General features: G+C 48.5%; 1 pseudogene; it reads right to left on the reverse strand.

Annotated features, from left to right (window-relative positions):
* Nucleotides 1–15,675: 15,675 nt before the first annotated feature.
* LOC123184160 (disease resistance protein RGA5-like) lies at nucleotides 15,676–18,950 on the reverse strand (annotated as a pseudogene).
* Nucleotides 18,951–19,370: the final 420 nt, after the last annotated feature.

Raw genomic sequence — 19,370 nt, forward strand, 5'->3', positions numbered from 1 at the left:
CTGCCTCCTTCCAAGTCATGTCCTTCTCCCACTTAACCTTTTCATCCACACTAATCCTCCAATCAACTGCCTGCGCACACCACATTGCCATTACTAACATATACGCTCCCTCTTCGCGCTCTCTCAAGTTAGCGTTCTTAAACGAACTCACCTCTATCGCACAACCAGATGACACCCCATGGCTCATCGCCGGCGACTTCAACCTTATCCGTTTCCCCTCCGAGAAAAATAACCCCGCCTTCCACCCCGCCGAAGCCAACGCGTTCAATCAAACCCTAGATAACCGATCTCTCATCGAATTGCCCTTACTCGATCGTAGGTTTGCTTGGTCCAACAACCGTGCCTCCCCCACCCTAGAATGGCTAGATCGTGTCTTCTTTAACCTTGCATGGGCAGATACGTTCCCCAACACTTCCCTTTCCTCTCGATCCCGCTTTACGTCCGATCACGTTCCACTCCTCATCCACGTCACCACCTCCATCCCTAAATCCAACTTCTTCAAATTCGAAGCGGCTTGGGCCAACTCCCGACCATGCAAGAACATTGTCGCTCAAATCTGGACACCACAGCCCTCATCGCCAAACAATGCTACTGCCTCCCTCGTCTCTGCGCTCAAAAAATCTCGTGCCCATCTTAAGACTTGGGCACGCTCTCGTTGTAATGCCCTCAATGCAGCTATAACTCCCACGTGTTGAGGCACAACTTAGAGACATAACCGCATTTAAAGCAATGTCGCAAGTTAGGCAATCATCACAACATCCCATGTAATATAAGTAATAAAAGGGGAGATACATAGTCGGCTTACACTCGCCACGTCAAATCAAAGTACATCAATAACATACATCATCCAAACACTCATGGCCCGACTACGGCGCCAAAATAGAAGATAAACCCAACATGCGACACGGTCCCGATCAAACCCCAACTGGGCACCACTACTGATCATCAGGAAAAGACACATAGTAACGTTGAGAATCCTCGTCAAACTCCCACTTGAGCTCATACGCATCACCTGGAGCGGAATCACCTGGACCTGCATCTGTAGTAATAGTATCTGTGAGCCACAGGGACTCACCAATCTCGCACCCTCGCGATCAAGACTATTTAAGCTTATAGGAAGGGGTAAGTCAAATATATGTGGAGCTGCAGCAAGCGACTAGCATTTATGGTGGCTAACTTATTCGCAAAAGAGAGCGAGAAGAGGAGGCAAAGCACGAGCGATAATCTAGAGGAACAACATACACAAGCATAACTCCAACACCGTGTCCACTTCCCGGACTCCGCCGAGAAGGGGCCATCACGGTTACACACTCGGTTGATTCACTTTAATTAAATTAAAGTTCAAGTTATCTACAACCAGACATTAACAAATTCCCATCTGCCCATAACCGCGGGCACGGCTTTCGAAAGTTCAATCCCTGCAGGGGAGTCCCAACTTAGCCCATGAAAAGCTCTCACGGTCAACAAAGGAATAGACCTCCACCCGAGACATTCCGATCAGACTCGGTATCCCGGTACAACAAGACATTTCGACAGGTTAAAATAAGACCAGCAACACCGCCCGAATGTGCCGACAAATCCCGATAGGAGCTGCACATATCTCTTTCTCAGGGCACACTCAGATTGTCTTAGGTACGGGTAGGCCAGCCCAGAGTTGCCCCTGGTGGCCACCGGCAGCTGACAGGTGGACCAACACTCAGAGGAGCACTGGCCCGGGGGGGGGGGGTTAAAATAAGATGCCCCTCGGGCTCCGGAAACCCAAGGGAAAAGAGGCTAGGTGGCAAATGGTAAAACCAAGGCTGGGCATTGCTGGAAAAGCTTTAATCAAGGCGAACTATCAAGGGGTTCCCATTATAACCCAACCGCGTGAGGAACGCAAAATCCGGGAACATAACACCGATATGACGGAAACTAGGGCGGCAAGAGTGGAACAAAACACTAGGCGAGAGGCCGAGCCTTCCGCCCTTTACCAAGTATATAGATGCATTAAGATAACATAGCAATATAATGATATCCCAACAAGGAAATAAATGTTCCAACAAGGAACGGACTCCAATCTTCACCTGCAACTAGCAATGCTATAAGAGGGGCTGAGCAAAGCGGTAACATAGCCAATCAACGGTTTGCTAGGACCTGGTGGGTTAGAGGTTTGACATGGCAATTTGGGAGGCTGACAAGCAAAAGGTAGGCATCGTAGCATTGGCATAGCAAAAGAGCGAGCAAACTAGCATAGCAAAGATTGTAGTGATTTCGAGGGTATGATCATCTTGCCTGCAAAGCTGTCAGAGTTGCCTGGATCCTCAAAAGAAAACTCAACGGGCTCCTCGTTAGCGAACTCGTCTCCCGGCTCTACCCAAACAAGACAAACAAGAAATACAATCAACCACATGCAAGCTCAAACAATAAGATGCAATGATGGTATGCCATGCGGGATGCGATGTGGGATGCAAAATGCAAGATATGACAGGAAATTCATGAACCTGGCCTCAACTTGGAAAACCAAGTGTGCCACTGGAAATATGGGATGAAATCGCTTGAAAACGATATAAAGAACGCCGGAATCGGAGTTACGGTTTGGAAATGGCAAGCGATTCTAATATGACACCAGTCTGCGATTTACAGCAAGTAGGCCTCTAAATGCAACGAAATGAACATGCTACAACACCCAAACATGGCAGGGAAGCATTCAAGATGCTTAACAAAAGACTAGCACTGAGCCACGGCCAATTCATCCATTAAGAGGTTCGAACAAGCATGGCAAAAACGCAAACGCAAAACAGATCTCAGACTTAGTGAAGTTAACACTTGTCTGGAATTTCAGATCATGAAGCCCTCTTCGGAGCATCAAAACAACATGCTACAGGACCTGATTAAGACAAAGAAGAATATGGCATGGAGCTACTCAACAATCTTAACAAAAGACCCTTAGTGACCTTGAGCCAAACGGGACTACAAAAAATACTAACGAGCACATGAACATAGCTAAAACATAATCAGTTTTCAGACTTAGTGAAAACAGAGACATGCTGAAATTAACTCATGAAGGCATGTAAACTAGCTCGATGCTCTCACTACGGTGCAAGTCATGGCTAGGCAAGCATACATCCATTAAGAAGGCACAAAATGCAAGCTAGACATGGCAAGAACAATGGCATGGCATGCACGGATCAACTACAATAGCATCGGCAAAATCGCAAACAAGTTGACGATCTGCCCAGATTCACAACGAAGCAAAAGTAGAGCTCGATTGACTCAAGCTAGGGTGCTCCATAGTTGCAAACAAAGACATGGACGGATAGAGCATCACAACATTAACAAAACTCCTTTACTGATCATCCTCAAAAGAGGCACGGATCACTAGAAAATAGCAAGAACATATGGCATCATGAACTAAACAATCCCAGACTTAGTGAAAACTACTAAGTCCCTGAAAACAGATTTACCGGGTGCCTCACTTTGCAAGCTTGCACAAGTCACCACACATATCCTAAAAATGCATGGGTTGCACCTCTGGAAAGATAACAAAATCCTTAACAAAACATCTATAGGACTCACAGGCATATCATGCACACAACAATCATGGCAAAAATAACAAAAGTCTAAGATGAACTAGCAGATCTGACAATTAACTCACGAAGCCTCCTTCTAACAGAATTTCGGGCATCAAGATGAACTCAAATGAAAGTGATGCAATGGAATGAAATGATGTACTCATCGAGACGAACATAAAAATTAGGGTTCGGAGGGGAAAAAGTCAACCCGCGGATCTCAGATCCAGATCTGCATGGATTTCGATGTTCGCCGGAGTCTCGCCGGGATCACTGTAGCAGCAGAGAGGGAGTTCACTGGAGCGGCTCCGGCCGGTGGAGAACAGCGGCAAGGACGGTGCGGGGCGGCACGGGGACCGAGGCGGTGGTGGTGGCAGGGCGCCGGGTGGCGGAGCCGGGTGCGCCGGCTCGGGGCGGCGATGGCGTGCGGCGGCGCCGGCCACCGGAGCCGAGGGAGGCGGCGGCGCGGGGCGCTGGGAGCTGGGAGGCGCGGGCGGCGGCGAACGGGCCCGCGGGGGCCCCGCCTGGGCCGGGCGGGCCTCGGGCGGCGGCGGTGAAGCGGTCCCGCCCCGGGGATAGGTGGCAGTGGCTGGTTGGAGGCGGCGGGATCCGGACACGTCCGGCTCGCGCGGACGTTGTCCGGCGGCGGCGGAGAGGGATTTTTTTGTGGGTTAGAGGAGGGGATCCGCGAATTTTTGGAGGGGGGGTGTATATATAGGCATAGGGGGAGCTAGGAGAGTCCAAACGAGGTGCGGTTTTCGGCCACGCGATCATGATCGAACGCTCTAGATGATGGAGCATAGTTTGGTGGGTTTTGGGCCAAATTGGAGGGGTGTTGGGCTGCAACACACGCGAGGCCTTTTCGGTCCGTCGGTTAACCGTTGGAGTATCAAACGAAGTCCAAATGATACGAAACTTGACAGGCGGTCTACCGGTAGTAAACCAAGGCCGCTTGACAAGTCTCGGTCCAATCCGGAAATGTGTAATCCCCACACACGAAAGAAAGCTAGAAATGACCACCGAAGGAGAACGAAGCGCCAGAATGCAAAACGGACAACGGGGAAAATGCTCGAATGCATGAGATGAACACGTATGCAAATGCAATGCACATGATGACATGATAAGAGATGCATGACAACGACAACAACACACGGAGACAAAGACTCGAACCCAAGAAAAATAAAATAACTTAACGCCGGAAACGTCAAGAGTTGGAGTACAAATTTGGAAAGTTATATCCGGGGTGTTACAACACTCCACCACTATGGAAGGATCTCGTCCCAAGATCTAGGACTGAAAGAACGCCGGGTACTCAGAACGGAGGTGATCCTCGCGTTCCCAGGTAGCTTCACGGTCGGAATGGTGTGACCACTTGACTTTGAGAAATTTGATTGACTTGTTGCGAGTCTTGCGTTCTGTCTCTTCAAGAATAGCAACTGGGTGCTCATGATAAGAGAGATCTTCTTGGAGCTCAATCTCCTCGAAGTTGATTGTGCGGTCAGGAGTCTTGAAGCACTTTCGAAGCTGAGAGACATGGAACACATCATGAACATTTGCAAAGTTTGAAGGAAGCTTGAGTTGATAGGAGAGGTCGCCTCTCTTGCTGACAATCTTGAAAGGTCCCATGTATCTGGGGGCAAGCTTCCCTTTGATACCGAAGCGACGAGTACCTTTCATAGGAGAGACGCGGAGGTAAACATGATCTCCGATCTCGAAAGCCAAATCATGGTGCTTACTATCATAGTAGCTCTTCTGGCGGGATTGGGCTGCTTTGAGGTTATCCTGAATGACTTTGCACATTTCTTCTGCCTCTGTGATTAAGTCATTACCCAGCAGCTGACGTTCACCGGTTTCAGACCAGTTGAGAGGGGTACGGCACTTCCTGCCATACAGAATTTCAAATGGGGCCTTGCCCGAACTTTCTTGAAAATTGTTGTTGTAGGAGAATTCAGCATAAGGAAGACAATCCTCCCACTTCATGCCGAAGGAGATCACACAAGCCCTAAGCATATCTTCAAGAATCTGGTTGACACGCTCGACTTGACCGCTTGTTTGAGGATGGAAAGCAGTGTTGAAGCGGATGTTGGTGCCCATGGCCTTCTGAAAAGAATCCCAAAACTTGGAGGTAAAGATGCTGCCACGGTCTGAAGATATCACTTGAGGAATACCGTGCAGAGAGACAATTCGAGAGGTATAGAGTTCCGCCAATTGAGCTGCAGTGATCGACTCTTTGATAGGCAGAAAGTGAGCCACTTTGGTGAGTTTGTCGATGACAACGAATATAGCATCATTGCCACGCTTGGACTTTGGAAACCCAGTCACGAAGTCCATTTCAATGTGATCAAACTTCCATTCTGGAATGGCAAGAGGTTGGAGGAGACCTGCTGGCCTTTGGTGTTCTGCCTTCACTCTTCTGCAGACATCACATTCATTCACGAATTGAGCGATCTCGCGCTTCATTCGGGTCCACCAATAAGCTTGCTTGAGGTCCTGATACATCTTCGTGCTCCCAGGGTGGATGGAGAGGAGAGAATTGTGAGCCTCGTTCATGATCACTTTACGAAGTTCACCTTTGGGTACCACAATTTGATCCTCTAAGAAGAGAGTGTCCTTGTCATCAAGGCGGTAGCACTTGTACTTGGATTGATTCTTGGCAATCCCAAACTTCACCTTTTTCACCATAGCATCAAGAAGCTGGGCTTGGCAAATCTGGTCTTCCAAGGTAGGAGAGACTTGAAGGTTGGCGAGGAAACCTTGAGGAACAACTTGCAGATTAAGTTTGCGGAAAGCTTCACAAAGCTCGGGTTGATAAGGCTTAAGAATCAGACTGTTGCAATACGCTTTCCTGCTCAAAGCGTCAGCAATCACATTAGCCTTGCCTGGAGTATACTTGATACTCGAATTATACTCTTGAATCATTTCGACCCATCGAGTTTTCCTGAGGTTGAGATTAGGCTGAGTGAAGATGTACTTGAGACTCTTGTGATCAGTGGAAATGTCCACTTTTCTTCCCAATAGAAGATGTCTCCAAGTTAACAGAGCATGCACAACTGCCGCCAACTCAAGATCATGAGTGGGGTAGTTCTTCTCATTAGGCTTCAACTAGCGAGAGGTATAAGCAACAACTTTCTTCTCTTGCATCAACACTGCGCCAAGACCTTGGAGAGAGGCATCACAAAAGACGGAGTCAAAACTGGAGCAGTGATCAACTTCTCTTTCAAAGTGTTGAAAGCGATATCACACTCCGGAGACCAAACGTACTTGACATGCTTCTGAAGAAGATTTGAGAGAGGCTTCGCGATCTGAGAAAAGTTTTCAACGAATCTTCGGCAATAGCTTGCGAGACCGAGGAAACTGCGGAGTTGCTTCACGTTCTGAGGAGGTTCCCAATTCACAATTGCAGACACCTTCTCAGGATTCACGGCAATGCCCTTGGCAGAGATGATATGACAAAGATAAAGAACCTCATCGAGCCAAAATTCACACTTGGAGAACTTGGCATAGAACTGATGTTCCCTGAGCTTATCGAGAACCAAACGCAAGTGTTTGGCATGATCTTCCTTGTTCTTCGAGCAAACCAGAATGTCGTCGAGATAGACCAAAACGAAGTTATTGGTGTAGGCGTTGAAGATGAAGTTCATCATGCGAGAGAACGTCGGAGGAGCGTTGACGAGGCCAAAAGACATGACAGTGTATTCATATGAACCAAAGCTTGTCCTGAAAGCCGTCTTGTGGATATCTTGCTCACGGATACGAATCTGATGATAACCCATACGGAGATCAAGCTTGGAGAATACTTGGGCACCTTTGAGTTGTTCTAACAGCTCATTGATGTTGGGAAGTGGGTATTGGTTCTTGATGGTCTTCTTGTTCAATGGACGGTAATCAACACAAAGTCGGTCCGATCCATCCTTCTTCTTCACAAAAAGAACACCACAACCCCACGGAGAAGAACTAGGCCGGATGAGACCCATTCTTTCTTGCTCATCGAGTTGTTTCTTCAGCTCCTTCAACTCTTCAGGTCCGAGCTTGTAAGGACGTTTGCACACAGGTTCCGTGCCGGGCTCAAGATCAATAACGAATTCAACTGGCCGGTGTGGAGGCATTCCTGGGAGCCCTTCTGGAAAGACGTCTTGATATTCGCATACAACTGGAATTTGCGAGATAGCATCCAGTTCACCCTTCTCATTGAGAGAAAATAGACGGATGGTATCATCACGAGTGGCAAAGACAATTACATCCTCAGACGAATGAGTCAATTGAATCTGCCTGGCTGCACAATCAAGATGTGCCTTGTGCTTAGAAAGCCAATCCATTCTGAGAATAAGATCAATATCCGAGTCGCCCAGAACAATAGGAGAAGCTAGAAACTTGTAGTCGCCCAAAGTGATAGTAACATCCGGGACGCAGAAATTAGTTGTCATTTGCTTGCCCGGCGACACAATTTGCAAAGAATTTTGAAGATACTCATAATTGCACTCATACTTTGATGCAAAAGGTTTGGAAATGAAGCAATGTGATGCACCAGTGTCAAAAAGAACTTTTGCAGGAATATCATTAACAGGAAGGTTACCCATGATGACATCTGACGAATCCTCTGCCTGAGCTGCGTTCATCAAGTTGACCTTGGCGGACTTGGGGTTATGCTTGACCACAGCTGTACTTGCCGATCTCACAGGAGGAGGAGGAGGAGGAAGACGCCTCTGGTTGAAACACTTGTTGGCATGGTGACCCTTTTCTTGGCACTTGTTGCACATGACCTCTGAAAGCGGACGGTGGTACGGAGCACTCGATCTTGGAGGTTGAGACGAAGACTTGTTTTGAAAGCTAGGGTTGGGTGGGTGGGAAGAACCACTGCCACCTTTGCTCTTCTGCTGATACGGCTGACGGAACGGAGGAGGAGGAAGCCAATACTTCTGCTGCTTGGCTCCGGCATTTTGATATACTATATGTCCAAATCGGAGCATTTCGGGCATCAAGATGAACTCAAATGAAAGTGATGCAATGGAATGAAATGATGTACTCATCGAGACGAAAATTTTGATATACTATATGTCCAAATCGGAGCTACGGCTGCGGAGATACCACAGGTCAAAGATAGCATAAAAAATAGGGTTCGGAGGGGAAAAAGTCAACCCGCGGATCTCAGATCCAGATCTGCACGGATTTTGATGTTCGCCGGAGTCTCGCCGGGATCACTGTAGCAGCAGATAGGGAGTTCGCCGGAGCGGCCTCGGCCGGTGGAGAACGGCGGCGAGGACGGCGTGGGGCGGCACGGGGACCGAGGCGGTGGTGGTGGCAGGGCGCCGGGTGGCGGAGCCGGGTGCGCCGGCTCGGGGCGGCGATGGCGTGCGGCGGCGCCGGCCACCGGAGCCGAGGGAGGCGGCGGCGCGGGGCGCTGGGAGCTGGGAGGCGCGGGTGGCGGTGAACGGGCCCGCGGGGGCCCCGCGTGGGCCGGGCGGGCCTCGGGCGGCGGCGGCGAAGCGGTCCCGCCCCGGGGACAGGTGGCAGTGGCTGGTTGGAGGCGGCGGGATCCGGACACGTCCGGCTCACGCGGACGTTGTCCGGCGGCGGCGGAGAGGGATTTTTTTAGGGTTAGAGGAGGGGATCCGCGAATTTTTGGAGGGGGGATGTATATATAGGCATAGGGGGGAGCTAGGAGAGTCCAAATGAGGTGTGGTTTTCGGCCACGCGATCGTGATCGAACGCTCTAGATGATGGAGCAGAGTTTGGTGGGTTTTGGGCCAAATTGGAGGGGTGTTGGGCTGCAACACACGCGAGGCCTTTTTGGTCCCTCGGTTAACCGTTGGAGTATAAAACAAAGTCCAAATGATACGAAACTTGACAGGCGGTCTACCGGTAGTAAACCAAGGCCGCTTGACAAGTCTCGGTCCAATCCGGAAATGTTTAATCCCCACACACGAAAGAAAGCTAGAAATGACCACCGGAGGAGAACGAAGCGCCGGAATGCAAAACGGACAACTGGGAAAATGCTCGAATGCATGCGATGAACACGTATGCAAATGCAATACACATGATGACATGATAAGAGATGCATGGCGACGACAACAACACACGGAGACAAAGACCCGAACCCAAGAAAAATAAAATAACTTAACGCTGGAAACGGCAAGAGTTGGAGTACAAATTTGGAAAGTTATATCCAGGGTGTTACACTCGCATCCCTACCCATATTTGCGAGGCTCGCTTCCAAGCCGCAATCACAGCCTTAGACCTAGTTGAAGAAACTAGAACCCTATCTCAGCCAGAGTCGCTCACCCGCAAAATCATCATCACCTTGCTCAAGAGTGCCATCCACGAGAAAATGACATACTGGCGCTGGCATGCAAAAGTCTCGTGCATTATCCACGGAGGAGAAAACACCAAATTCTTTCACATATCAGCATCTCAACGACTGCGTAAGAACAAAATTTTCACACTCACACGCGACGGATCCGAATACTCTGCGCACCCCCAGAAAGCGGAAATCCTCGGAGATTTGTTTGTCTCTCTAATTGGCACCCCAGGACCGACAACATGGTCCTTTGACCTAAAATCCATATACCCTCACACAGTGCCTGGACTCCATGCCCTAGATGCACCCTTCTCAGAAGATGAAATTAAACATGTGTTTTTCTCTATGAACCCCCAAGCCAGCCCGGGTCCGGATGGCTTTGGGCCTACTTTCTACAGATCGTTCTGGCCATTAGTAAAAAACCTTATTCTGCCCTTCTTCTCACATTTTCACCAAGGTACCGCTGACACAGAACGTCTAAACCGTGCCCACATTGTTCTCCTCCCTAAGAAGGATGCACCGACCTCCCCTGACGCTTTTAGACCCATCTCGCTACAAAACTGCCCGATCAAAGTTGTTGCAAAAGTTATCACTTCTCGCCTAAAACCTTTCATCCCTATGCTAGTTCATCGCAATCAAACCGGCTTCATTTCTGGTAGAAACATCGCTGAAAAGTTTGTCTTCGCAGCCGATCTCATTAGCTCTTTCCACTCTCGCAAAAAACCTACCATGGTAATCAAGTTAGATTTCCAAAAAGCCTTCGACTGTGTCGCATGGTCTGCTCTACAAAAAATTCTGGCTGTGCGGGGCTTCTCCTCCACCTTCCGCCGGTGGATCCAAAACATCCTCCTCACCGGCAAAACGGCCATTCTTCTGAACGGGGTTCCGGGAAAATAGATCCAATGCAAAAATGGCTTGAGGCAGGGCGACCCTGTCTCCCCCTACCTCTTTCTCATCGTCGCTGACCTCCTCCAACAACTCATCCTCCAAAACTCAGACCCTACTCTCCACCATCCCATCTTCTCCCATCTGCCCCCCACTGTCCTCCAATACGCCGATGACACGCTCATCGTAGCTGCCGCCTCTCCGGCTGCCGCCTCAACCCTCAAAAACATCCTAACCACCTTTGCACTTGCTACCGGCCTCACCATCAACTTTGCTAAGACTACCCTAGCCACCCTACACACCGACGACACCACGTCTAATAACATCGCCTTGGCCCTGGGATGCTCTTGCGCCTCCTTCCCGCAAACATATCTAGGTCTCCCTCTCGCCCCCACCAGACACCTCAATAATATTTTCAATCCTCTGCTAGAACGAGCTAGGAAATTACTCTCTGGCTGGCGTGCTAAGCTCCTTGTTAAAGGTGATCGGCTCATTCTCATATCTTCTGTCTTGGACTCAATCCTTGTTTATTTCATGTCTGTGTTCCGCATACCAAAGAAAACAATTAAAACTCTGGACTCGCTGAGGAGAGCATTTTTTGGGCAGGGGAGGACGCTTGCTCAGGTGCTCAATGTCTTATTGCATGGAAAAATGTCCACTTACCAAAAAAATACGGTGGTTTAGGGCTAAAAAACCTACATGTCCAAAACAACTACCTTCTCATGAAATTCACTGCAAAAGCCCTCTCCAATACTCAAACCCCTTGGCTAGAATGGCTAGATCTCCAACACCCTAATGCTCTAGTCTCCCCACCCCCGCAAACCTCTTTCCTTTGCCGCACCATTTCACAACAGCTCGCCTCCCTCCAAAATATGACCTTTGTGTTGACAAACAGCGGCTCACACACCTACTTTTGGCTAGATACCTGGTTGACTCCATAACCCCTAGCCACTACCTTCCCCCCACTTATTCTCCCACTCCACTCTACAGCTGGTGAAAGTGGCTAACATTATGCATTTCGGTATTCAAGCTAACCTTCGTAACCGTCTCTCCCTTACGGCAGAACAAGAACTTGTCTCGCTTGTGGCTGTTTTGCAGGATTTTATGCCCTCGGCTGGGGAAGACCAACGGTTCCTTCGACACGGCATTGCCTTCTCCACCAAGCATGCATACGCTGCCCTCATGGAACAAACAGAGCACGATCATCATGCCCCGCTCATCTGGTCCGCAAAGATTCCATGTAAGCTCAAAGTCTTCACCTGGCTGCTCGTCAAGGACCGCCTCAACACCAGGTGCAACCTTGCACACAAACATATAATCGTCTCAAATATATGCCCTCGGTGCGCGAGGCTGCCAGAAGACTCCAACCACCTGTTCATATCATGCCCCCTCGCCAACAGGATCTGGCAATGCCTTGGCTTTCTGCCTCAGTCTGACGACATCACAGACCTCTGGGATATCGATATCCCTACTCACCTCCCTACCTCCGCATGGCCTTCAGTCCTCTTGGCCCTGTTATGGATGATCTGGTCTGCTCGCAACGACATGGTATTTAGGATGATTGATCAAAGCACTGTAATAACCCTTAGAAACCTTATTTCCGCACTGGACCTGTGGTCTCATCGTCTTGTGCTTACACAAGACAAGGAGGACGTCTTCTCGTGGCGCTCCTACCTTTCTGCACGATGCACCGTGCCTATGTAATGTTGTTCTTACTCCCTCGGCAGTCCTTTGAGTAATATATTCAGGTGGGGGAACTCCCCCCCCCCTCCCCCGGTGATTCTAAAAAAAACATGGATCATCTCCGCATGCATATCAATTGCCATCTGAATAGCTCGTTTACACGCAAGGACCTCCACTGCTTCTGGGTCGGCGATGTTAGGGAACAGATGACAAAAACCAGCCCGAATAGCTCATGCGTGATCTTGTATGACCGCACCTCCACCACCCTTATCACCATGTTTCGAAGTCGCCCCATCTGAGTTGATCTTCAGCCAACCCTCATAAGGAGGTTTCCACTTTTCAACGACCTTGGGCGCCGGCTGGCGAGCCTTAGGTACATGTGTTTGACGCCATTCCAGCATATGATCTTACACTGACATCATTATTTCATTTTGAGTAGCTATTTTCTTTCCATCTCTAGCCTCATTGCGAGCCAGCCAAAGGCCATAAACTTGAGTGTATCATCGCCTCCTTCTCCTCGTCGGCTGCACCCATGAACCACCCCAATAACCAGCTCGCTAATGCACTCTGAGAGTTCATCGGACTCGGTGGGATCGCCACCGAAACTCCCTTTTCCGACTGCATCATCTGCTAGAATTGTGATGAATGCTGACATGTCCAGAATCTATGATAAAGTGTCTCCTCTCTGCCACATGCAACAAAAAAAATGCCAGCTTTGATCTGACGGCGATGAAGTTCCGCCCCCACTACCACTCCCTTCCTGATTACTCTCCACATAGGAATCTTTGCTTTGGCTGGTGCGTTTGTGTTTCATAATCCCATGTACCCTTTATGGCCCTGAACAGAATTCGAATGACCTGGCTGTCCAGTCTTCGCTCTTTCCACCGACATCCGTAGGTGATATGCAGACCTTACAGTGAACACTATAATTCCATGCCAAAAAATCATCAACCCCCCCCCCCCCCCCCCCACAACAGTAATTTGTTTGATCTCCTGTGCATCCGTTGGAGTAAATATTGCATGGACTTTTTGTGCATCCCCGGTCGTACCATCAAAGTCCAGCAAGTACGCCACCTTAGTTACTCCCTGCATATACGTTTTTCCAAGAGGTTGCAAGCAACCAGCCCGTGGTATCCATCTGTCATGGTGGATGTTGACCTGGGAGCCATCCCCAATCCTCCATACCAGGCCTTCTCTCATTAGATTTCTGCCATGGAGGTCACCACCGGCAATATCCGGCGCTCTCGGGCTGAGCTCCTCATGGAAACATAGATGGCCCCGTGAGAAAACGCCAAGGTTGCACTCTCTCAAACATGGGAATCCGCTAGCGCCAACAAAAAATGCTTCAACACAAGTGTGCTGATTTTTCCTAGTCGACAACCGGAGAAGATGAAGAGCGGGAAGCGTCCCGCGGATCTGAATGTCGACTTCCGGCCGCACTCTGTCCACTTCAATATCCATGGTGGAGAGAAGGGGAAACGATGATGAATTTGTTGAACTATATTGCCCGCCATTCTCCATCGGTTCGGACTTTTGGAGCAACTAGTTGGTGCATGAATTCAATATGATATCCGAACAAAGAGGTTTTGAGTTCAAAACCCTGCCAAACGCAGAATTCTGCGGCATATATAAATTCCACGTCTAAGAGCTAATTAAGCCTAGACGTGAGGGGGGAGGGGTGTTGAACTATATTGCCCGACTCTCTCCATCAGTTTGAACTCTTGGATGAGTTGGCCAGAGCATGAATTCAATAGAATTAACCCACCTAGACAGTGTGGTTGTGCATCCTTTAACCAAAGGTTCCGAACATGACACAGTCCAACATGTAACTAGAGCGTACCATGGATTCAAACACCACGAAAAAGCACTAAGCAGGAGACAGGGACTCTCCGAGAAGACAAGAACAATGTAGAAGAGGTGACCTTGGTTGGTGTTCCCGGAGACGGCGTGCTTGGCGAGCTCGCTGGGGTGGACGAGGCCTGGATCTCGCGGGAGGTGGCAGCCAAGAAAATCTAGGGAAAAGGAGGGGGCGGAGGGGAAGTAAGCCAGCTTGCCCAGTGAGAAGGAGACGCCAACATCGTGAAGGCGGCGTCTCCGTCTCATTCTGCTGCCCAGGGCCGTCGATGAGGGAGGCCAAACTGGCCGACCGCACAGGGCCCCAAAATCTTGGGGGCCCCAAATCATGTGGTAACAACATTAGGTAAAGTTTAATTTGGAAAAAGCAGCCAATAATCCAGCCCATTATCATCATACGGAGTTCAAGCAGGCCTACGATTGATTGCTTGCCAGACGTCCAATCGCTATTTCTCCAGTAGGTTTTATTTGCGGCTCTGATCGCCTGCCTACTATTCCGCCGCCCACACCAATCGCTATGCTATTCGCCTGCCCGCAGTACATGTTTGGCTATTGCGCATCGCTTCCTATACGAGGGTACGGACGATCTCACCGGCCGGTGCACCGATCTGAGTACAACCACAGTACACAGGCCAATTACATGTTCATCTACCGGCTACCGCCTGCTCCGTTCGTCAGTGTTGCCGTTCTGTTGATTTGGTAAGCCTATGAACCGATCAATCATGTGACAAGATTTTTTCATCATGCGCTACTAGATTTTTTCCCGCTAGTTGTAGCCAGCACTCCTATTCCTAATTACTACTGCAGAATTTCTAGTAGTACTAGTTGTCTACAATGCGCAAACTGTAGCAGAATTGATACTAGCCGGATGATGCTTTTATATATAGGTATAAGAACAACATCAGATCAGTTTGGTATGTTCACTTTTTGGCATTGATATTAGGTGTATTTCTAAATGTGGACACATCTCAAATTCTACAATCAAGCGAGAGTTACTTGACCATGAAACTTTTTTAAAAGAAGGTCGTATTTGCATTTCGTCCCAGGCCCCCAAATTCTTGGAGACGGCGCTGCTGCTGCCTTGCGCCTCATCTCTGCTCCGCCCTTGAGCCAGGAATCGCGAGATAGGGGCGGTCTGGCTTGGGGAGTTTGCCAGATATTACACAACAGAAGCTTGAAGACATCAAGAAGGGAGGGGGAATAACTCTCACAACCACTTGCAGAAGAAGAGAAGTAGCAAACAGAGCTTGACCGGCTTAAGATCATCGTCGTCATTGGAGATAATAATCTGAGAAACCAAAAAAAAAGGAATGAGCATGTCTACTATTTGTACAAATATAATTGAGCCAAAATCTACAGAAGAAACCTGAGAGAAAGAACTCACTTGATTAATACTAGGTACGAAGGGTGGGATGGTTGGGATGGGTGTCCACTGCATGCCTCAGCACAACATCTGCTTCCTCCTTGTTCTTATATGAAGAGATGCCATTCTCACGCCAAAGCTCAACCTCGACTTGCCGCAGGGAAGGGAGGTGCCCCATGCTGACATCCAGCTCACCGCGAGCAATATCCGACGCTCGGGCCGAGAACACCAGGATTTCAAGCCTTGGCATAGCTCCTCGTGGAAACATAGATGGTCCTGTGAGAAAACGACAGAACCAGCATTCTCTCAAACATGGGAAGGCATTAGCGCCAACGACGAATGTTTCAACATGAGTGTGCTGATCTTTGTTGGCCCATAGACAAGAGATAACGAAGAGCGGGAAGCGTCCCGAGGATTTGAATGTCAACTTCCGGCCGGACTCTGTCCACTGAAATACTCATGGAGGAGAGGAGGGGAAACGATGATGAATTGACCCACCTAGGCAATGCGATGGCGCAATCTGTAAACCAAAGGTACCGAAGCAGTGGGGTGGGCACCCAACCATCCCAGCTGACATCAGACCTTGCATCCCCTACACCACGAATTGTGAGACGCTGCATTTTTTGCAGCTTGCCCAGGGACACCACGAAAGAATTGCACATGCTCTTGTCGTCCCCATTCCAGTAAAGGTAGAGCACTCTCAGCTCGACCAGTTGCCCAAACTCTTTCACATCCACCAATGTTCCAGTCAGCGCTTCTAAGGACTTCAGGTTCCCGATCCCAATGGGTAACACCGCGTCGTCTGCATCTAGGAACATCAAACGTTTTAGACAGACAACACTTGACGGAATCACGGGTACACTTGATCCATTATCTGCTAAGTCGAGTGTCTCCAAAAACTTTAGTTTTCCTATTTCCACAGGGATCTCACGAACATGAGTTCTTCTTAGCCCCAGATACCTTAGGTGTAATAAATTCTTAATATACCTGAGATCAACATCGTGGCGGTTTCTCCCAAGATCACAACCTTCTAAATCCAATACACGTAAAACTTGAAAGCATGAAATAGTCTGGATTAGATCAATATCTGCTTTAAAGAGAACAACAGACCTCAGTTGTGGCATACTTGTGGCATCGACCAGATTGGTGCTGGGCTCTGACATGCTATTTTGAAAAGATAATCTCCGACTCTGGCTGTGTGAAATAGATTTGCTTTGCTGTGTACCATCTAATATTGTAGCAAAGTTTTGTTCACTGGACAGGTAACACAACAGATCAAGCAACATATCATGCACGCGACAAGTTTCAGCCTTGCCTGCATGATCAACATTTACTGGTTGAATCAAGTTTCGATTTGAGAGCTCATTGATGTAACTCTCTCCGAGCTCAAATAGTCCAGTTTCCTGTTCTCCACATTGCACAAGGCCTTCGGCTATCCACAACCGTATCAAACGGTCTCTCCTTATCACAAAGTCCTCTGGAAATATGCTGAGGTATAATAAACAAGCCTTCAAATGAGAAGGTAAATCGTAATAACTAAAGGACAATATTCTCTGCATGTCCTTCGCACTACCACCTTCTCCAAATCCACGACCAATAGAGCCAAGTATGGTGTCCCACTGATACTTTGGCTTCACCTGTTGATCTTGACCATTACTAGCTAAAATACTAGCAATAGTAATGATGGCTAATGGTACTCCACCACATTTTTTTAAGATTTCCTTAGATACTCGCTCCAATTCAGCAGGACACACACTTCCTTCAGGAAATATTCTTTTGTAAAAGAGTCTTTTGGAGTTATCATCAGTAAGTGGTTTCATCTGATATATTATATCATCACCAGAAGAGCAACATGCTTTAGAGATACTGCCTATGCGGGTGGTAGTCATTACTCGACTACCAAGGCAGTTGTCAGAGAAAGCACACTTAATAAGTTCCCATGCTTTTTCATCCCATATGTCATCGATTACAATTAGGTACCTGTATTTTTTTGGTGCGTTAGTTTGCAAATCAACCAACATAACTAGGTCTATATATGTTTTGCCAAATCAGCACCACATTAATTAAGAGACGGTACTGCAAGCTCAATAAATTTATAAAAAAAGATAAACATATATAGTGCATAATTGGACGATTCATATAGAACACGAAAGTAAGGCCTAATATCAGCGTCATTTGACAAAACCAAAATAAAACTTAATTGGGACACGATATTTACTAGCCAGCATTACATGCTCTCCTCGTAAGAATAATGATAATCATTTGCTGCTACGTACATACCTCTTGTCCTGAAGAAACAATTTCAGTTCATCGATGAGTTGTTCATTGTCCCTAGCAGCTTCGTTGATGGTTGCATACTTGCTCTTATCAAGTTCATATAAGACCTTCTTGAAAACCTTGGCCATGTCAGGATTCCGAGACACGGAAACAAATGCTACACTATCAAACTGCGCTTTGATCTTGTCATACATTGCTTTGGCCAGAGTTGTCTTGCCCAGTCCGCCAAATCCAACAATAGACATGGTCCTTAAGCGGTCCTTGGACCTCTCATTGCAATCACACAGCTTCTTGATCAACTCATCCCTTAGGTGATCTATCCCAACAAGCTCTGTAACATCTTTGTACACCGCCTTCAGGCGAGGGTCAATGGCATCGCCAGTACCCTTGTCTTGCGCGTCAATCATATACCTTTGGCGCAGGTCGCCCAACTCCTTGGCGAGCCGCTGAGCTTCTTCAATTTCACCAGAGATCTGATGAAGAGCCTTACCCTTGGTAAGCAGTTTGGTGGCCCTTTTGAGGAACTTCTTGACTTTGTTCTTCATGTTGGTGGAGCCGTCGTCATGGCCGTCCTCCACCATGCGCACGATGAAAGCGTCGACGGCGTCCTCCATGTGGTAGGAGAGGTCCCTCACTTTGCCGGCCCAGATGAGGACCTGCTCGTCGAACTGCTCCGGCGGCTTGGCGCCTATCTAGCGTAGGACGGCGTGCATCATATCCAATTCCATGATCAGAGACTTGACGCGTTTGCTCACGCGTTTCTCCAGCTTGTACTCGTCAACGAGTAGGTCGCCGAGCTTCTTGATCAAGGGGATCATGGCGGCCTCCATGGCTTGGACGAGCAGGAGGGGTGTGTTTTCTTGCCGTGGCGGAGGAGTTGGTGGTGCTACTGCTAATGATGAAGCTCGAGAAACAGAGGAAATGATGGGTTGATTGATAAGGGCTGCTACAGATGGATGGTGCGGCAGTCCATGTGCAAGTGACCACTCCACCTTAATTGCATGATTGATGTCTTGCAGCGACCCCATGTTGGATGCTGCAACAGCACGTCATTTCTCCGATGGTGACCAGTCCTGGAGTCGGCACAATTGCGTGGTCCATTGGCATTGAGACGGAGTAGCCATTGTGAATGTTTGATATTTTTTTCCTATAAAGTTAGTCAAATTTTATAAAGTTTGACTTTGTCAAGTTTAGGTAAACCAACTGCGTCATGTCAAATGTAGCATGATTATGTAAGGTAAATGATATGAGCTGACGATATATGCATGCATGGTTCCATTCACCCAGATGATGTTCATGGCTACTGGATTGTGCACTCCTCCAATGCTGATGCTACCCCCAGCCATCCAGCACTTGCAAATTTCTCCAATGGCTCGGTCCTCTCGTCTCGGCATGGGTTGCGGGTACGGGATGGGTGTCTTGGACATGAACATCACAAGATTAATTCCAGACGTGGTTAGCTGGA

Source organism: Triticum aestivum, chromosome 1A (genome assembly GCF_018294505.1).
Source record: "Triticum aestivum cultivar Chinese Spring chromosome 1A, IWGSC CS RefSeq v2.1, whole genome shotgun sequence".
NCBI classification, from domain to species: Eukaryota; Viridiplantae; Streptophyta; class Magnoliopsida; order Poales; family Poaceae; genus Triticum; species Triticum aestivum.